Source organism: Solea solea, chromosome 9 (assembly GCF_958295425.1).
Source record: "Solea solea chromosome 9, fSolSol10.1, whole genome shotgun sequence".
NCBI lineage: Eukaryota > Metazoa > Chordata > Actinopteri > Pleuronectiformes > Soleidae > Solea > Solea solea.
In genome coordinates, this window is record NC_081142.1 from 15,557,959 (window position 1) to 15,577,058 (window position 19,100).

Below are 19,100 nucleotides of genomic sequence, written 5' to 3' on the forward strand. Positions count from 1 at the left end.
GGAATCATGAGGATTTGAAATTTGTTTGTCAACACTTTTTTATCTGAAGAGACATACTTGGGTTGGTGAATTGACACAGCATTGAAGAACTTCATCATAAAACTGTTTTGTCACACATTTTGTCTTCATCTGAAAATCAAAGTGTTCTTCGATTAGCATATTACACTCATGACTTTGATTAAGTTGCAATTTATTGTGCAGCCCTCGTTGGAAATGGTTAGAGATTACATTAGATTTCATGTTAAACCCAGGACACACCATGCTGACAGGTAGCTGACAGTAATGAATTGCATACCAATGTCTGTATTTGTTATTATAAAAGGGAACATGAAAGACATGGTGCATATAAACTGCAGCATTTGTTTGTCTTGTCATGTGGTCATCATACAGATGCTTCCCCTAGATGACTGTTTTGTAGTTGTTTCGGAATCCAAGTGTCCAATTGGAAAAGGAAGGTTTGGTAAAAGGTTCTTTACAAGCCCTGTGGTGTGTGCCATCTGGTTTCCATGTCATCTGTTTGCTCTGTCATATCCGTGTCTCTTCTCATCTTCTGATTGGATGGAGCTCAACAGCCAATCACATTGATCTCTCTTGATGATTGACAACAACGCAGGTCAGCCGTAAACTTGCTGTCAGCGCTGACATGGGGCTGCGGCGCCGCGCACATCATTCTGATGAGGGCTATGCATAGTCATTGACATTGTCGTAGTCATGGTGACCGACATTCAGGGCAGTGTGTCCTGATCTTTACAACAGTAAAAGGTAGACATGTGACAAATACAAAACAGGAACAGAACAAGCAATAAAATATACTATTTCACTATGGAAAGTATATTTAAATAGTGCAGTGGAGTGAGATTATTCCACAGAGGTACTGCACAGATTTATTCAAATACAGATGGGAAGTATCATTTAAAGGATGTGAGTAATAGTGCAAAAAATAAAGGAACCACTTACAGTAAATCACACCAATGCACACATGATGAGCTGAATAATTGTAGGCTGTTTCAGCTTTGTAGAACTTCTACACACCTTAACACATACACAGTTGAACAGACAGGAATCACAGGGACAAAGGCAAACAGAGACGAACCAACATGTACTTAAAAAAGGCTCAGATTTAAGAGTACACATACAAATGCTTAATAATTGTACGGTGAATAAACAGTAAACCACTTTACATCACTAAATTGTTTAAATGTTTTACAGTGTGCTGCTATTTAAGAATCGGTTGGCAATGTTGGCAGTGTTTTTTTATTTTAATTACATAATTTCTTGACCTTAAATAATTCTTTTTAATTTAAAATGAAATGAACTTCTTTTTAACCTTTAAAATATGTATAGATATATTATTATCAGGCTAAAACTACAGCAGTTTAGCTGTCTCTTTCTTTTAAACATTCATTCTCTGCAGACTTTGTGTTAGTGAGCTTTTCTAAACATTACAGTTTAGAAAAGTGTATTGTATCCTCTCAGTCTAAAAATAGACTTGGCCCAAGTACTGCTTCCAGCTGTATTTTTTTTGTACACTGGTAAAACAACACAAGAGTTATAGCCCAGGGTTTATTTGAAGGAGAACTACTGGTAGTTGTTAAAAGAGGGCTTATTTGAATGAAAAATAAATCTAGAAGCTTCTTAAGAGGAAAACTTTTCACTTATGTGACTCACAGGTTTTTTTTTTGTGTGAGTCAAAGTGGTTATTGCAAAATGTTTTACATACTAATGGCATTGACAGATCTGTTTGGGCTTTATTTGGGACATTTTGAATAGTTTCATCATCATCACCATCATCATCATAATTATTATTCTTATAATTTTTATTATTTTTACTATACAAGTTAAAGAATCTTAGAAGCTGAAAGAAGAAGATTAATACAAGTTATTGAAATAAAACTGAGAGATGAGCCATATGGGTGTGTAGGCAGTGCCCTAGAGGCTGTTTAGGCCTCTGTGGCCTAAACATTTTGGGGTTACACACTGATTAAAACAGTATCTTGTACCATGTTTCCGTTGCTGCCTTGTCCCAGCCAAACATTTCAGGCGTCTTACTATCACATTTGGCTTTGCTGCACAGAAATGATTCAGACGAGTGTTGGTGGGAACTAACATACCTTGTTGACCCAATTATTACTCACTTCTCTGTTGCCACATCCGATTATCGTCAGAGACAACAGGCTTGAATGTGCCAGCATCATCAGGTGATGGAGATGAACACCGGCTGGCTCTGTGAAGTTGACTATCAAGGAATGTGTCATGAACCGGATGATCAGCAAATCACTGCCAAATGCTAATGTCAGTCTTTGTGCTGAGAGATTCCTGCCAGTATATCTAGCTTTGAATTTCAGCTGATGAGAGGTGAATTACTTTTGACAGGTTTTGGCAAGACATAATGATTTAGCCTCGTTTTTAGTGTTGGGATGTAAAAAAATGTGATAATAGGAGTGGTGATCTGCAGTGTTTAGTCAGATTGAATGCCAACTCGTGTAAACGGAAGCATGTAGGAAGAGATATGTCATCAGGCTTTATTAGTGCGGTGCAAAGTAATGATATACAGCATACTGTGCTATGATGGAAATAATGCTCAACAGAAATGAAAACTCCACACGTGTACAGTTGACTGTCGGCAAAACCATAAGCACAATTTTCAAAGGCAAATTGTTTTGGAAAATGTGCTATGTTAGGATATGTATTCATTCTAGTCATCACACTGACACACCACCCTCCACTTTTATAACAATTATTGGAAGGCATGTTCATTATAAAACATTACTTTATTAGAAAACTGTCCACAGAAAAGCACATATATGCAATACTTAATATATTTGCCACGCTTTTCCCCTGAACATGATTTACTCTCATTCAGATATGAAAGTATTGGCTTATGGTCATACTCTATAATATTATCTTCTCTGTCAGTGCAGCTTTTATAGCCTTTTTTTTTTTCCTGCTAAGGCGTTTATGAAGAGGCCAAAATGCTATTCATTGGTGTGGAGAAATTGGCTCTGGAGCTGGCCCCTCCACTGGATTAAAGATCAGATGAAACATTTGTCATCTGACCACTGTAACAGTCATCTTGCCTTTGGGTCTTAACAGAGAACAAAAATGTTTGCTTTTTTTCCCCTTTCACGAAGCATATTTAAAGGAAAATGCGCCCTTAGGCGACTTTTGAGCTACATTAAACACTGTCTTTTGCATGATGTCGAAGACCTTGACTTTGTACAGGCTTTGCACAGAAGTGGTGCTCGCAAAAGGTAGCAGATCCCTGCTTAGGATACAGGCAACTTTTGATGTTCTGGCTTTGCAATTATCTGTTACATTATCGGATGATAAAAAGCAAGAAAATATAAAAGAAAGGAGCCAGATGCCTTTCCCAGAAGAATTTAGAATTGTCTTTCTTTTCCAGACTCGCTTTGGTTAGGGTTTGTAGTAAGGTCTTTGGCAATGAGAGTGGGCTGTCTGAGCAGCCTTTTACACTCTCCTCACACAGCCAGCCTGTCAATATTTTTCATATCCATCTTGTTTTTTTATCTTACGAAGGGTCACTGATGTTTCAAGCATTCATATATCCTTGGAGGATGCCTCGCGGCTTCCTGTGCCATGTGAAATTTCTGTTTCACTGTGGCGTCGATGCCTTTTCTCATTGGGTTCTATAGTGCTCTGGGGGTGAAACCGACTACAAAGAAATGCAAAGACAAAAATTACTGACCTGGGACCTTATTTAAAGTTTATGAAAAGCTCTCAGTGCCCCTTGGTCGACTTAGGCCATGACCACGCAACATCAGTGGTTTATTTCCCTGCTAAGGGTGTCTGAGACATAATTTATTCAGTGATTTTTTTTCCAGTTATTAGCTCAAGAGTGTTTATATGTAGCTGAGTGAGTATTAAAATAATGGAATCATTTAAACAATAGCATTAAAGGCATTTCCTTCATGATTCTGTAAGATTAAATAAAGATTAAGAAAGTAGTATTTTAATTACGCCTACGTTTTTTTCCACTACACACTGAAAAAATAAGACATTATTTTATTTATTAAGTAGAAATTACACAAATTTTAATTACTAAACTTAATGCTGTATTTTTTATTTTTTATTTCCTTTTTGTGTATTTTCGTTTCTTTGACAGTGGGACAAATCAAATCGTCTTGTATGTCCAGAGGAGCCTGGAGGTTCTCTGTTCCTGATTTAAACAAACACATATAAAGTCATATTGTGAACTGCACTTGAAATATTGCTCTCTATCACACTCCTTGTGTCCCTCCTCCCCCTCGCCATCTCTTCTGATTATCCATATGCAAAAAAAATAAAAAACAATACAAATCCCTCAGGATACAAATTCACTTCCACACAATAATTACAAGATGCTGTATGCCATCGTAAACACCACATCAGTGACGGTGACAGTATGCATTTGTCATGAGATGAGACGAAAAGCAGAATGAATTTGCACTTATGAACAGAATGAGAGGGGAAGATATTTTTTTGCGTTGCATGCCGACTGTGCTATGGGCGTTTGTTCCAGCTTCACCACAAATGTGCACTAATCTTTCACACGGGATTTGCTGCATAAGAGGGCACATTTTCATGAGAATCATTTTTGTTTTGACAGACTGTGTTTTTCCCTCCCCCCTTTTGAGTGTGAACAATCAGGGGCGTTTCACCATCTTTCTTGCAGTCCTCTTTTCTTTCATGTTCTTCTGTTTCTTTTTCCCTTTTCCAGTGATGTCACAGGTTCATCTGTAAGATGAGGAGGTAAGGTTGATTGACACATTTTTAATATTCATCTGGAGCAGGGTTTGTAAAGCATATACTGTTACAGAAGTTAAACCTGCCTTAGTGTTCTTCTTGTGCATTTCAATTAACTTAACAGCTAAGTTTCACATGCAGCAGTTTAAATCAATAGCGTTCACATTGGCATTGCTTGTCCACAGGTTGAAAGATATTAGGAGTATAACTAAAGAGTTGTTTTGTGTTGCCCAATGGAGGTAAGCACTCACAATTCAAAACAGCATAAAAGTAGACTATTTTGTTCAAATAACCGACCAAATTCTTTTGACCATATCTTTTCACCCCAAACCTGCTGTCACCATTATACAACTGTTTGTGTGCTATATCACATTTAATATACAACATATAACCTCCAATTTGTATTGGCTTTACTAATATAACAATCATTCAAAATTTAATCAAGATATATATGGCCGACTGCAATTTTCAAATAGCGGGAATCACACTATTTCTTAAAGCCAAAATGTGTGTCAAATTACCATTTTAGAGTAAATATTGTCCTGAGCTATACACATCATATGCTACAGACTGAAGAAAACATCACAGATCTGCACAAATATCACACAGTAATCATTATAAATATGTTATTCAAACGAAAATGAGAATAATTATGTAAAAATTACCATTTCCTCTCATATCGTGAATCATATCGCAATTTCAGTCTAAAATAATTGCAAGTCAATATTGATACAAAATCGTTCAGCCCCTAATGTAGACCTATTTTACGAATGTGCATGCAGCCGTGACAATTAAGAAAAAATAATATAACAATAAGATTTTGCAAAACCTTCTCTTACATCACTTCTATTACATTCTATTATTTTCTGGCTCCTTGCTTCATGCTGTCTCATTTGAGTGCTGAAGACATCTTTCTCCCACTCCCCTCTTTCGTACCCTGATTAACAGCGATCTTCCAGGGTTCCCCTGGTCCCTTGGTTTGATCTTGGCCGCCACCCCCCCCCCACCACTCCTGCAGCCTAACATGTCCTCAGGCCTCTTTGTCTTGTGCACTTTCCACTTCCATGCCACTTACCTCTGCGTCTTTATCTGTATCACTCCCATTTGTAGTAGAGCTTTCTTTGCTTACTAGCTGTCCTCCTTATTAAGTTTTCACCACCTCACCTTGCTGTTTCCCACCCTTCACCCTCTGTGACCCTCGGTCTGACCCCACCCGTTCTTGCCTCTGCCCCCCTCTACTGCACACTCTCTCCTGGGGGGCCTCCCCTCAGCCTCCTCTTCCTTGCCCAGCCTGGCCCACTGTCAATGGGGAGGCACAGGCAGCCTGACTCGCTAAGAGCAGCAGGAAGCTGCAGCAGCAGGGGTTAGGCGTGTATGGCGCTGCCGGCTGCCTCTGTCAGAAGTCCTGCCAAGCCAAGGATGAGAGACCTTTGCCAGTGCGGCATTGGGGCACAGAATAAAAATATTATACAGATGTCTGAAGGCAGGCTTCAGGAGTCAGCAGAGGCTTATTCAGATATAGAGCAGAGAGTTGCCTTTTTAAGTATAAATGATATGTGTGGCAATGTATTTGTGTGTATTTATTTATTTATTTATGATAAAGTAAATGTATTTTAAGTATGAATGAAATCAGACTTAATAAAGAAGTGCCCACGAGAAAAGGCCACTCTACAAGTGGGCGTGTGACAGGAAGAGGGAAGCAGACTGCTCTGATTCTGGATTGGACAGAAGAAGAGTCATTGATTTATATTTATATATATATATACATATACACATATATACATTTTTATTGTTTTTGGTACTTGTGTGCTTTTTGGGGGGGAGGAGGGTGTTGCATTTAAAGAAGGAACAAATCAAATGCCACTGTACTGTGAAGGCTTGGCTGGGTTCCCAACCAGTTCTGGTTACACAGTTTAACAGTGAATATTTAACATTGCGCCACACTGTGAGGCTTGGCTGTAAACAGCAGTCAGCACAGAAGTAAAAGCCTGTGTGACGCTGGGCCTTGGTTGTGAAGCCCATCTAAAAACAACACATAAGCAGAAAGCACATCTTGAAGTTCTGATTTTAGAAAAAGGCAGATGGCATGGGCTGGTGGTGTCACACTGTAAAAAAACACCAGGATCCCCTGATGAAAGCAACTCCTGCTTGCTTTGAACAGCAAGTCTGTCATGGTTGGTGTCTGCTGTGTGGCTCCAGGTCAAACTGTGATATGCAACCCCTGGAATTTGCGCTTTTTAAGTTTTTCATGTTCAAATCGTATTACGGGGGAAAAACAGAGGGGGGAAAACAGGAAGTCTCATTAATATTAATATTCTAATATGTGAAGGAGGCAGGGAAGACCTCTTTGGTTAAGCTACTTTAAACCCCTGTTGTGGAACTTATTTTTTTCTCTTTTTCCATTTATCTTGTTCTTTTTCTTTCCTTCTGTCATTGCAAACTGCTGATTTTAAATTTCTGAATATTGTCAACTCCAGTCCGACAAAAAGCTTAACATCAGATTCTTAATACATAATGCTATGTTGTATTACAAAAACATATTCTTAGGTGACTTAAAAGAATGTCCAATGTTGGTGCTTGTTGTGTTGATTATATTCATCATAGGTTACCATGAGGGTCATTTTAATCCTTGGGTGTGTGAAATTGTAATGCTAATAAGCTCATCATCAATTTATTTTGCAATTGGCATGTTTTGCCAATTGCCAAATAAATTGATCAAATATGCTTTGTTTTGGGTAAATTTTTTGTATTTTTACTGTATGCCTGCAGGAGTTTGAATGTTTCTGCATACATGGTGCTCTTGTGTTAGTATAGCAGTTTGATTGCTCCTTTTTAAAAAGTCAGTCCCCTCTATCTTATTTCTTTCAAAGATTCTCGTTGTTCTCTGTTTAAGCAGGTTATGATGCAATTATAGATGGGTGGAAACGTGAGAACAGAGAATTCATTTTTTTATATTGTTGAGATTTAGGGCTACAGCGATCAATTGATAATTTATTACTAAATTAATCATCAGCTATTTTGATAACTGATCAATCTGTTTGAGTGATTTTTTTAAATCTCATTTAATCAAGCTCTCTGATTTTTCCACTTTTCATATGTGAATATGGAATAGGAGAATGATTAAGACTCTAGTTGTTATGAGCTAGATACATAGATTGATAAAAGAGACCATTTACAGGGTTGTCCTTCTTGGGCCTGAATATATGAGAATTATACTTTATTTAGTGCTCTTATTTTAGCTATCTTGTTGTTGGTAAGGAATTGGTTGTTGGTTGTTGCATGTTTTTTTTTATAGTGTGTCCAGATGGTAATTAATTCCCACTGGGAATTGTGTTAAAATAAACATGTAGTGTGCAATGTTAAGTTGAAGACATTTTTATTTAGCTGTTAAGCCCCACTTGGACCTGATGTCTAGAAATGAGGCTGATATTTGGGAGGTTTACATATGTTGGGAGAATAGAGGACAGGGTCCAGCCTCTATGTGAGCGATGGTGGAACAACTCTGACATCTCTCCTGAACTGAAAAGGGAAATCCCTACAGGCACAGAGTAGAGAGGAGGGGTAAGTTAGGAGGGCGAGAATGGAGAGAGGTGCGACCCCTAAGGGGTAATGTTATTCTCTGATCGTCAGCTTCTTACACACACATTCACTCACACTCGCGCTCGTACTGGGATGCTCTGTCGATGTGCTGGGTGATGCACTCATGCAAAGCAGGATGAGTGCCTGAGGAATAAAAATAAACGTTTAACCTCCCGTGTGTGCATCTGTGTGTGTGTGTGTGTGTGTGTGTGTGTACCTATACATCTGCTGTACTCGCATTCATTAGTTTGTGTTTCTGTAAGAATTTGTTTCAACATGTAATTTTTTTTAGATGTTTGCCTTGCTCTCTGGGCCCTAGTCATTCAGAGCAGTTTAGAGGGAGTGCAACAGTAGATAAAGCTTCTCATCTCACATTCTGTCTCAATTGTGCACACTTTCTTTCCTCAAGTACCCTCCTCCAAAAATGTTGACTGGCTTTTATATAGTCGCATTATTCCTGATTTATTTTCATATCCAAGTTTTTCCTCTAAGGTACACTTAATCCTGGAGACAGAGCCATATGTCTAGGAATGAACAATGCCTGCCTGTCTGTGCCCCTGTTATTAATCATCACATAGTGTCTGCTTTTCAAATCTTAAATTCAAAAGGGTAAAAATGAAACCTTGAATACAAACCTACCTTAAGCTGTTGATTTGGCTTTGCCTTGTAGATTTTAAATGTGTTCTCAGGAGGGGATGAACTGTGGAACTCAAATGTTTTTGTTACTGTGCTTGTCATTAGGAGTCATCTTTTTTTAACAATATGATAACAACATAGGTGTATACACACATTCATGCAGTATCACTACTGTGCCCTGACTGAGTAGCAGTGCTCTGGATCTGGTTAGAAGATTGTGTGTGTGTGTGTTGTGTGTGTGTGTGCGGCAGCCAGCAGAGCCCACCACAGAGGCCACAGCAAGCTGAAACCCATCCAGAGCCTGACCGAAGACTGATTTTTGTGAAGCCATGTTCTCCTGGGCTCACTATTAGTATGCATTTGGTATATGTATTCAGTTTTTCCTTAATTTCAGTGTGACTTTGCATGTGTTTGTGTGTTCTACATCAAATGTGTGGACCACACTTTGTGTTTTGGCGTGCCCCTCCCCTCTCATTGAGTGTCAGGGTTGAGCCAAGGTTGTTTTGGGTTCACAGTCTTGGATGTTTCCATTACTGACGAGATGCTGAGGGGTTCTGCTCTTCTTTTCTCGTCCCCCTCAGAGTATATTAGATTTATTGGGAAGCTTGGGCTCAGAGAAACCCCAACACAAGCCCTTAGCCCTCACGTTAGCACTCGGCTATGTAACGAGACATGCCTGGGAACTGCTCCTCTCACATTACTAATGATTTGGACATCTTGCTCTTGTCATTTCCTATTAGACAAACTTTGCTGCAAATGTAGGGTAGCTGCTTCAATCTACGAAGGGGGGGGGGGATTGCTTCAAGGGTGAATGAGAGAAAATAGTCTACATTCACCAGATGGTTTTAACAATTGTTTTATAGATAGGCCTCATCATCGGTGTGAGGAACGAGGTAAGTGTTGTTGCTACGTTCAGATTGACCTTTGCACTGCCATTGATTGCACTTTTCACCAACAAACTTGTTTGATGTCATTGGAACAGTATTTCATTCAAGAGCTTGCTACATTTGCATCCATGTGTGCTAAATTTCCTTCATTTCCAACTGCATGCAGGTTAGTTTTGTGAATAATTTTATTTACACCTATTGTAAATTTGTGTGCATGTTGAACCAAATTACGTGATTGCTCTTTTACCACAGCAGTTTCAAGTTTCAAGTTTCTGAAACCATTGGTCGTTTGCTTTTTATTCATTTCGCATGGTTCATGTCAAGCTGCTGCCTTTGTAGCCTCATCTCCTCCTTCATAGATATGGCTAGAGGACAAGGAAGGGTAATGTAATTTCAGAATCTGACCGCTGCCTGGAAGATGATGCTCTCATCTGTTGACTCCTATTAACATGATCATGAGGTTAGCCTTCAGAAAGCACAGCTATTCTGATGAAGACCAGGCTGTAGAGATGCTGTGTAAAACAATCCTTTATTTAGAACAGAGAATAAAACTTGAGCATTGAACTCTCCTTTTTATGTTTTTGGAAAAGAAAAAAAATGTTTGTAAGCACCCATTTTTTTTGTTTTGTTTTTACAATGCACACCCTGAAGCCTTGCAGACAAACAAAGCACTGGCCCTCTGGTCCAGAATGTCACATCCAATATCCTGGTGCCAGAGGTGATGAAACTAATTTAGTGGACAGTCCGTGACATGGCTAACAAACAAAGTCCTTATTGGTCCTGCAGCACTGGGAGCTCTGCTTTCCTCTGCTCTGCTGTGGCGTTCAATGCTCTGTTTTTCCTTATGAAAGACCACGAGTTGTTGCCACAGGGCACTAATGCAACCTAAAGCCTTGGGATCTTTTGTCATGCTGTGGTGTGTACATGTGGGTGTGGAGCTTTGGTTCAAATCTTGTACAATAATAAGAGGGATAACAATAATATTAATTAATATTAATAATTGAGTGCTTCACTTAAGGAAAAGTCTGTTTAAAAAGCAAATAACTATATAGTTGGAGAATATTTTTGACTATTTTTGTTCTTGTTTTTTTTTCTGCTTATGTCTGGACTCTAATGGCACTAGCAGCAGCTCAGCTCGACTCTATACCTCAACATGGGCGGAGTTACAACAGCTTCATGAAAATGCAGTGACGTTGTTTTATACGTGACACAAACACACAAACTAGTGATGAGCAAAGCAGTTGTTTTCGGTGTAACTCAATCGTTAAAAAATGTAATCAAAAAGATTAGTTCAGTACTTCCTGCATGACCAGAGCACAGACTCTGTCTGACACAGTCACTGAACTAAAATATGGCAGAAGGGCTTGTGATGCAGCCCACGTTGGCTTTCAGCAGTGCTGTCGCTAAATACACCAGACTCCTCTGTTAAATACTGAGATTTTAGAAATGTCCTTGCTAAATGCTTGAGATTAACGTATGTTTTCAGGATTTTGTACGTCTTTTTAACTGATCATTAATCTTCCAGTGCCGACACTCAATCAGTGGGCGGCAGTCTGTCAACATCACATTTAAGTATCAATTCAGCTCACTTGTAACCTCACCAGAGGTAGTACTAAAAAGGACCAGGTACTATCACTAATGGAAAAGCAATAAAAAAAAAAAAACCAGACTAGAGTTGAGCTGTGCCGAACTGTGCCATGTCACAAGTGTATAATGGAAAAGTGCCATTACAGTAAAAAGCTAAATACTGTGGGGTGTCACAAATAGGACTTTTTCTGTTGTTGATGATAATGCATGCAAAAAGGCATCGATGTGCACAGGCGGTGCACAGAAGTCATTTGCAGTTATTAATGTGAAACATCACATCTGATTTGGAATGAATCAGAATTGAATTAAACAATGTGGCTCATAATCTGAACGTGGCTTATGTAAAAGGTCCCTGAGACCATCTCTGTAATGAGGCATTTCAATGATAAAATTATAGAGCCAGTCTTTCCCAAAAGTGATCTCCCTAAAAAAAGTTATGTTGTCACTCACAGCAGGATTAGCGCGCCTCAGTTGAGTGATGTTGATGTTCTTTCATTTATTGTAATGTATTGAATTTATATTTTAGCTAAGGTGTGATGGTGATATGGCATTTTGAAGGGCTGTGAATTTAGTGAGGATGTAGAAGTATAGACTTAATCCCCTGTGTCCCTCTGCTGCACGCCTGGGGGGTTTCTCCTTCACACAGCCTGCTCCGTCACTCAGTGAGGTGGTTTCTAAGGGATCACACAGCTGCTTTAAATGCAGCTATGTTTTTGCATCCTACCCACACAATTTTGTTTTTCTTTACACAGTCAGCAATTTGTCACCACACCGTGTTTATTCTCAATGATTGACGGTATGAATTGGTTTTACCCAGTAAAAGACGAGCGGTAAGGAATAAAGAGAGCGGGGTAGCGTGGCTGGCCGTCTTTGTTCCACTGTTTTATCATTGAAATTGGAGTTTATTTTTTTACAAGCTCGAGTAGAATGTTTTTGTTTTTCAAGTGATTATTAGCATCCTCCTTGGCCGGTGTCTTTGGCTGATGAAATGAGCACATCAAACGATTCCCTGTGCTAATGAAGCAGTGTGGGCTGGCTGGCTGGTTCCTGCCTTTTGCTGTAAGGCACCTGCTGAAGTGACAGGATGGCAACAAAGGCCCCCTTGCCACAAGAGAGTCATCAGTGCTGCGGTGGAGTGGGCAGGACAATAGAGCAGAGAGGTGGCCTCGGCTTTTAGCCACGTGCCAGCTCATGTCAACAACACACTGGAGCAACGGAGCACAGAGGAGCATGGAGGGGAGTAGGTGGGGAGGACAAGAGCTAGGGAGATGGAGACGGGAGGAGAGCGGCTATCCACCTGCATGTCCTTGAGTTCTTTTCACCGTGGTGGACATCTATACGATACAGGGTGGCTGAGAATGTAAAACGAAAACAGATATAGAGGAGGATACAAATGTGCAGGTGTGCATGTGCTGGCAGACACAGATGGAGACAGAGGAGGAGCCCACGGTTGTTAATGGGATTCCTGGTTCATGAAAAGGCTACATGATGGTGCACATGTGTTTTATAGATGGTGCCGTGGATGAAATGTACACAGAGCAGAGCACAGCACTGTGCTAGTTTATTTGGATTGTTGGGGAATAAATCAATTTGGGCCGCACATGAAGCTTGGTCTATTTGGGCTGTGCTATTTACTTCTGAAGTGAAATAATCATTAGCCTATAAAATCTGAATGTGAAAAATGTAAAGGTGGGCTATAAATAGTTGGCAAGCAGCATTATGGATCACTGGCCTTGTATTGTCCCAGTGGACCACAGTGGTTTTCTTTCATATTAATTTCCCTTTTTTAATCCTTTTTTGCCTCTCTCTCTCTCTCTCTCTCTCTCTATCTCTATCTCTTCATGAGGGAGAGGGTGAAGGTTTTGCACAGATACATTACATACAACTACAGAAACGCACGAGACATCCGTCATGTTTTCACTTTGTTTTCCTGTTCATTTCACACACCTCTAGAAAGTGGGTCTGCTGCCTGAAAGTCAAAGATTTGAATCATCAGTCACAGACACGGCATTCAACTGAGATTCTCCAAGTATGTTTTTTGTTTGTTTTCCAGTCAGTCTGCTGCTTCTTCTTTGAACTTAAATGTCCTCAGAATGAACGCTCCTCGCTCTCATTGTGCTTCATTACGTCCACTTGTATACATGCATGTAACGGGTACAGGCAGTTATGGACCTTAGATTTTAAAATGACTACATTTAAAGGAATCAATGTTGTTTGTTTAACTACTGGAAGTTTTTTTTTTTTTTTTTACACTGAACCAGCAATTGAACCCCGGTGACCTTTTTAAATAGTGGATAAGCTGCTCTTAAAGCCTTCTGCTCCGAATATCTCTGTTGACAATAAAAGGAACTGCAGGAGCTTCATCATCATTAAATGTTTTGGTACATAGCTGTGTGCTTTGGTCTTATAAATCTGGTATTGGTTTGCCTGCAGTTGGAAGGAAAAGCCACAATGAGCTTGATTCGATACATTGATTTATATATTACACTTCAAACACAGGGGCCACACGGTGGTGTAGTGGTTAGCACTCTCGCCTTGCAGCGAGAAGACCCGGGTTCGAGCCCCGGTTGGAACAAGAGCCTTTCTGCATGGAGTTTGCATGTTCTCCCCGTGTGTGCGTGGGTTCTCTCCGGGTACTCCGGCTTCCTCCCACAGTCCAAAAACATGCAATGTGGGGATAGGTAAATTGGACACTCCAAATTGACCATAGGAGTGAGTGTGAGAGTGAATGGTTGTTTGTCTCTATCTGTGTGTGGCCCTGCGATGGACTGGCGAACTGTCCAGGGTGTACCCCGCCTGTCGCCCGATGTAGCTGAGATTGGCACAGCACCCCCCGCGACCCTCTGGTTGAGGATAAAGCGGTAGTTGATGACTGACTGACTGACTTCAAACACAGTGGAAGAACTATACATGCACATACTATTGCAGTCTGAAGAGACCTAAACATTATATCTAGCAACATTCTCACAAAGGTTTGCTGACTTTGCTCCCTAAATTAACAGTGAGCCTTTACAGCCACATTTGAGGAAACAGAAGTCGTCATGTTTTTGGCTGACTTTCAAAGCTATCTTCTTCATATTCATATTCATGTTGTTATTTTTTTTTTCTTTTAGATTGTCAGACAATACTTTTCCTCTCTTCATTTTCTATTTCATCAAGTCTTGGGCTTTCTTTGTCAAAGTCCCTCAAAGACCGGCTCACATGCTGAAGTGTAATTGCCAGTCCCTCACTTTCTGACTCTCTCGGTTCTCGGTCCAACGAACACGAGTGCTTGCACATTTGGGCTAATGATTTTGAATAGTGATTCAAATGAATTGGAGAGTGCGCTGCCTGTGTAGTATCTGGACCCCTCCATCATTAGTGGCTTCCTCACTCTCTCTCTCGCTCTCTCTCTTCTCTCTCTCTTCTTCTTTTACTGTTTCTGTATCATCAGTGTTAGTTGAGCAGAGGTTTCAGACGAGGCCTGGGGAGGGCTTTCATGAGCAAAGACTCAAAGATTTCTTCACTTCTTGTAATCATGGACACCACTCTTATAGCACTTTCACTGTCATCTTCTGCCTTCTCAAAGGTGCCTTTGATTCCCTCACATCCCACACCCAGGCCGGATAGTGTCACATTATATTTCTCCTATTTCTTTTTAAGTACCCCCCAAACCCATCTCTTCACCCCTTTCCTGCCTTCCTCTCCTTTTCAGGCCCAGCCTCATCAGTGCGGGTTCATACGTATTGTCCTCTATCTGGAGCTGATTTAGCACTCCTCACTTTGGGACTGCTTAATTTCAAGGCCCTTCCCCGCTCACCTTCTCCCCCCCCACGTTGCCTTGATCCACCTTTTTTGAATTGGCTCTCACTCTTTGTTTTTCCCTCTTCTCCTGTTTTAAATGAATAATGCAGAAGGGAGGAAACGGAGATTAAAGAGGTGCTAAAGCCAGTGCCAACTTCTGTGGTGCGCAGCTCTTCACCGTCTCTCACATGACCAGGAGCACATCAGGGCTAACAAGCTTGTATTTTTTCCCCTCTTTCCTGGCATTTTACTCTGCTCTGCATCTGTCTCACTCTGTCTTACGTCATCTCTGCTGTGCACTACTCCCACTCAGTTTTGCCACAGTTGATTGAAGGTATGTTCTTTTACATCAAAGCTGGTGACTTGTTGTTGGCCTTTTTTTTGGGAGGCTCAGGAAAGCAGATTCCTTGCTTGTGCTGGATGTGATGGAAGAAGGCTTCAATTATCACTAAATGTTCCTTAAAATCAAATGGATAAATCATTTGACCTTTGTTGTGGTCAGCACAGTTGGTTGAAGAGCAACAGCATAGAGGTTGTGGACATGGTAGCCAGACTGAGTCACTTGCACTTCAAAAAACAATACTCCAGAGTTGTAAATTCAATTTGTTTGTAAATTAAATTGGGCAATAAATTAATATTTCCATTAACACATTTTTTAAATTCATTTAGATTACTTCTTGTCCTGTGAGGATTGCATAATATTTTCTGTGGTTTCACAGAAAGCTTTCCAGAGTTTGTAAAAAAAATAAAATAAAATAATGTCACCGTCTGAGTTCTCCATTTGTATAAATGTGAAATGCTAATGCTATTTACTGGGGTCCCCAGTATTTTATGGTGATAAGCCTCTTTATGGTTGAGGAGACGGCATATGGTTTGGCAGAACACAGTGGGTAATTGAGCATGTGTCATAAGAAAAATACAGATTTGATTCTAGGATGGTAAAAATTAAGTGAGTACTGGCGATATGTCTCCCGTAATGAAGGAAAAGAAAAAGATCAAAAACCCTGGTGTGAGCTGGAAGTGAGAGACGAAAGAAGTTTCCACTGAAAATTGCTGAATAGTATTGTTAATGTCTTTTTCTCTGCTCCTCCTGTTTTGCCTCACTCTGTTCCTCCCTTCTCTCATCTATCATATAATTACCTTTGTGTGATTGGGCCTGCTGTGAGAATGTCGGGCTGGAGCTTCACATAAGATGGAGCACAGTGGAAAAATATTGTTTGTTTACTCTGAATGGTTGGTGGTCTGGATGGGAGATTGTCTTTTTTTTTTTCTTTTCAATTTTCTCAACAGAAAAACTCTCAGTTTGTCTGACAAATAAATGGGCTTCTTGCTTCCTAATTTGCATATACTGTAGAGCTCCTCTGTTTTTATCTGCACAATATAATAAACCTGCACCTGGCAGCCATTCTAGCTGTAATGAAAGAACAGTTGTGGATCATTTGTTAAACATTTTTTTCTTTTCAAAGTTTAACGATATAATTGTGTTACTGCAGATGTGGTTGTCAATTTTCAAAAAAGAAAAAAAAAATTGGTAGAACTTGAATTGGAAACATCCAATGGTAAGATAGTAGACTATAACAGACGAGGGACTCCATCTCTCGCCTCCCCCTTTCCCAAACATGTCGGGAAACTTAAGTGGCCTTTGCATCGTAGAAAGGATGTAATCACCACTTTCTCCACTCTTCCACTATCCCCTCTGCTGTTTTCTAATTTATCTTCATTGGTTTATGCTTCGAGTTTATGTTCATTTTTGTTCTGTAGTGATTTCCATTTGGGCTGCTGTAGAAACATTACAGCAGAAGATTGTGGCCTTTGTAATGCAAGGCCATTGGCTAAAGTAGATTTTTTTGTAAGACTATGAAAACCAAATGATTTTATTTTAAAGCGATTGTACACATCCAAACATACCTATGTGCAGTATATTAAATTTATGACAGTAAACCTTCCTTAATGTTACACAATGGACCTTTAACCCTTTGTGCTCATGCAGCTCAGATCAATGCCGCAGGTGCACCCTTGTCAAATTTGCAATAATACATAACTCCTTATGTATATATGGACATCTTTACAGAAGCTTTACAAAATGCGTGTTTTAAACTGGGAGTAGCGATAATTGTGCAGAAGTCACAAAATAGTCTGTTTTTATTTATTGTTTTTTAAATTAATGTGTTAAATGTGTTTATATAGTTGTTTTTTTTATCATATTGCCTATAGGTTGTGCTGGGAAAAAAGGATATAAGACACTCTATATTGCACATTCTTATAGCCTCTGTATATATATGTTTTAAAAATAGTAATGGAAAAAGCAGCCTAAATGCTCATTGTTCTAAGGATTAAGGCCTCTTACACATCAACAATTACCTGAATAAACAGCACAAAATTGCAAATATATCACTTGGCAGGGTTTTTTATGCATCCTTACAATTTACACAAGGTGCAACATTATTAAGTAAATATGTTATAATGACCAGGAAAACAGTTGCATCTTGGCTTTAGCCTGTACAGCAGCTGTACCAAACCAAATGTCCATACTAGTTGCTATGAATAGTTGGGGGATTTAGATTTTAGCTGCCTGCTACCACACTGCTGCCAAACTCCCAGCCATCCAGGCTGGCCAACATTTCTCGTCCACATGTTAGAAATGCAGGCACACTGGTACCTTTGAGTTACCACTGCTGCTTTTGCCAGCCAAATCTTTTGAATGTTAAAAATTCTTTCCTGTGATGACAGCAGGGCTTTGGTCAGACTGAGACGGTGGGAAAGACAGTGAAGGGGAGTGGAGGTGGGTGGGTTATTCAAGGAGATTTGGGGTTAAAGTTTACTCTTCTCTTTGTTGGATTAGTCCTAGTAATAGGATCAGGCTTTTCTTTTAACTGGTTACTCATTACTTGTACGCTGGTACCCAAACAATGTTAATTGTGCTGTTTTTTGGTGTGTGTTAATCTAACATGGCAGTCTTAATTGATCTTGTTAATGTGGGATGTGAGAGGCGAAAGATCATCAGGGACCTCCGATGCCTCCTGGTTATTTTGACACGTAGTCAGTCAGAAACATTAGAGGGTTAGGAGAGGAGTAAGGGTGCCAGCCCCAATCTGACTTAACACAAGGATGAAGTGCAAAGAATCATGACAAGAGGCAGGAAGGCTGATATGGTGAATAACTGGCATGTTCCTCCCGTGACAACACGATGAAAATACCACAGCACCCAGTTACTCAGCCTTTGGCTAATGAGCCTTATTTTCACCTGGTATAAATTTCCCCATGCATATCCAGGATGTTGCCAAATTGTCTTACTGGTGCCAGTAATAAAGCTGCATCTGTTAAAGGTTGAAGAGCATATTTATTTATGGATCAAGTATTTTCAGGTAGTTTTCATTTGTTTTATTTGTTGTTTAACAAACTTCTTTTCTGTACAGTTGTTTTTGTGTAATATGATTGTAATTACATTTACGTTATAATAGGAATCACTGGTATTAAGATAACAATAGCAGTTGTCACGTGTTTACACTATTATTAGTACAATAGTTGTAGTCGGAAGTTGGCTTCCCAACTCAAAAAATCGCAGCAAGCTCACCGACCCTGACATGGGATTCCAAGATGGCTGCCACAGCTACTTTTGCTGTTGTTTGCACTTCTGTCATGTTTGTTTCACAATGAATCAATCGTACCCACAGTATAATACTGTTCAATATTTGCATTGCTGCTTGTGTATGAAAAGTGTGGGACATTTTTAGACCTCAGACACACAGTCACCTTGGAGGTGACAACGTCTTAATTCTTATTTTCCTCCTTTGCTGACTATCAAATGAGCAAGGTACCAATTTTTTTTCCTACGCATCTGTCAATAGTTTCTGCATGTTATTACTTCTTCACCTATTTTCCTTT

At 39.8% G+C, this 19,100-nt stretch overlaps 1 protein-coding gene across 1 annotated transcript in view; it reads left to right on the plus strand.

Annotated features, from left to right (window-relative positions):
* Nucleotides 1-19,100, plus strand: part of nek7 (NIMA-related kinase 7) — a 58,829-nt gene that overhangs the window by 1,492 nt on the left and 38,237 nt on the right. The gene's annotated exons all lie outside the window — the stretch shown is intronic.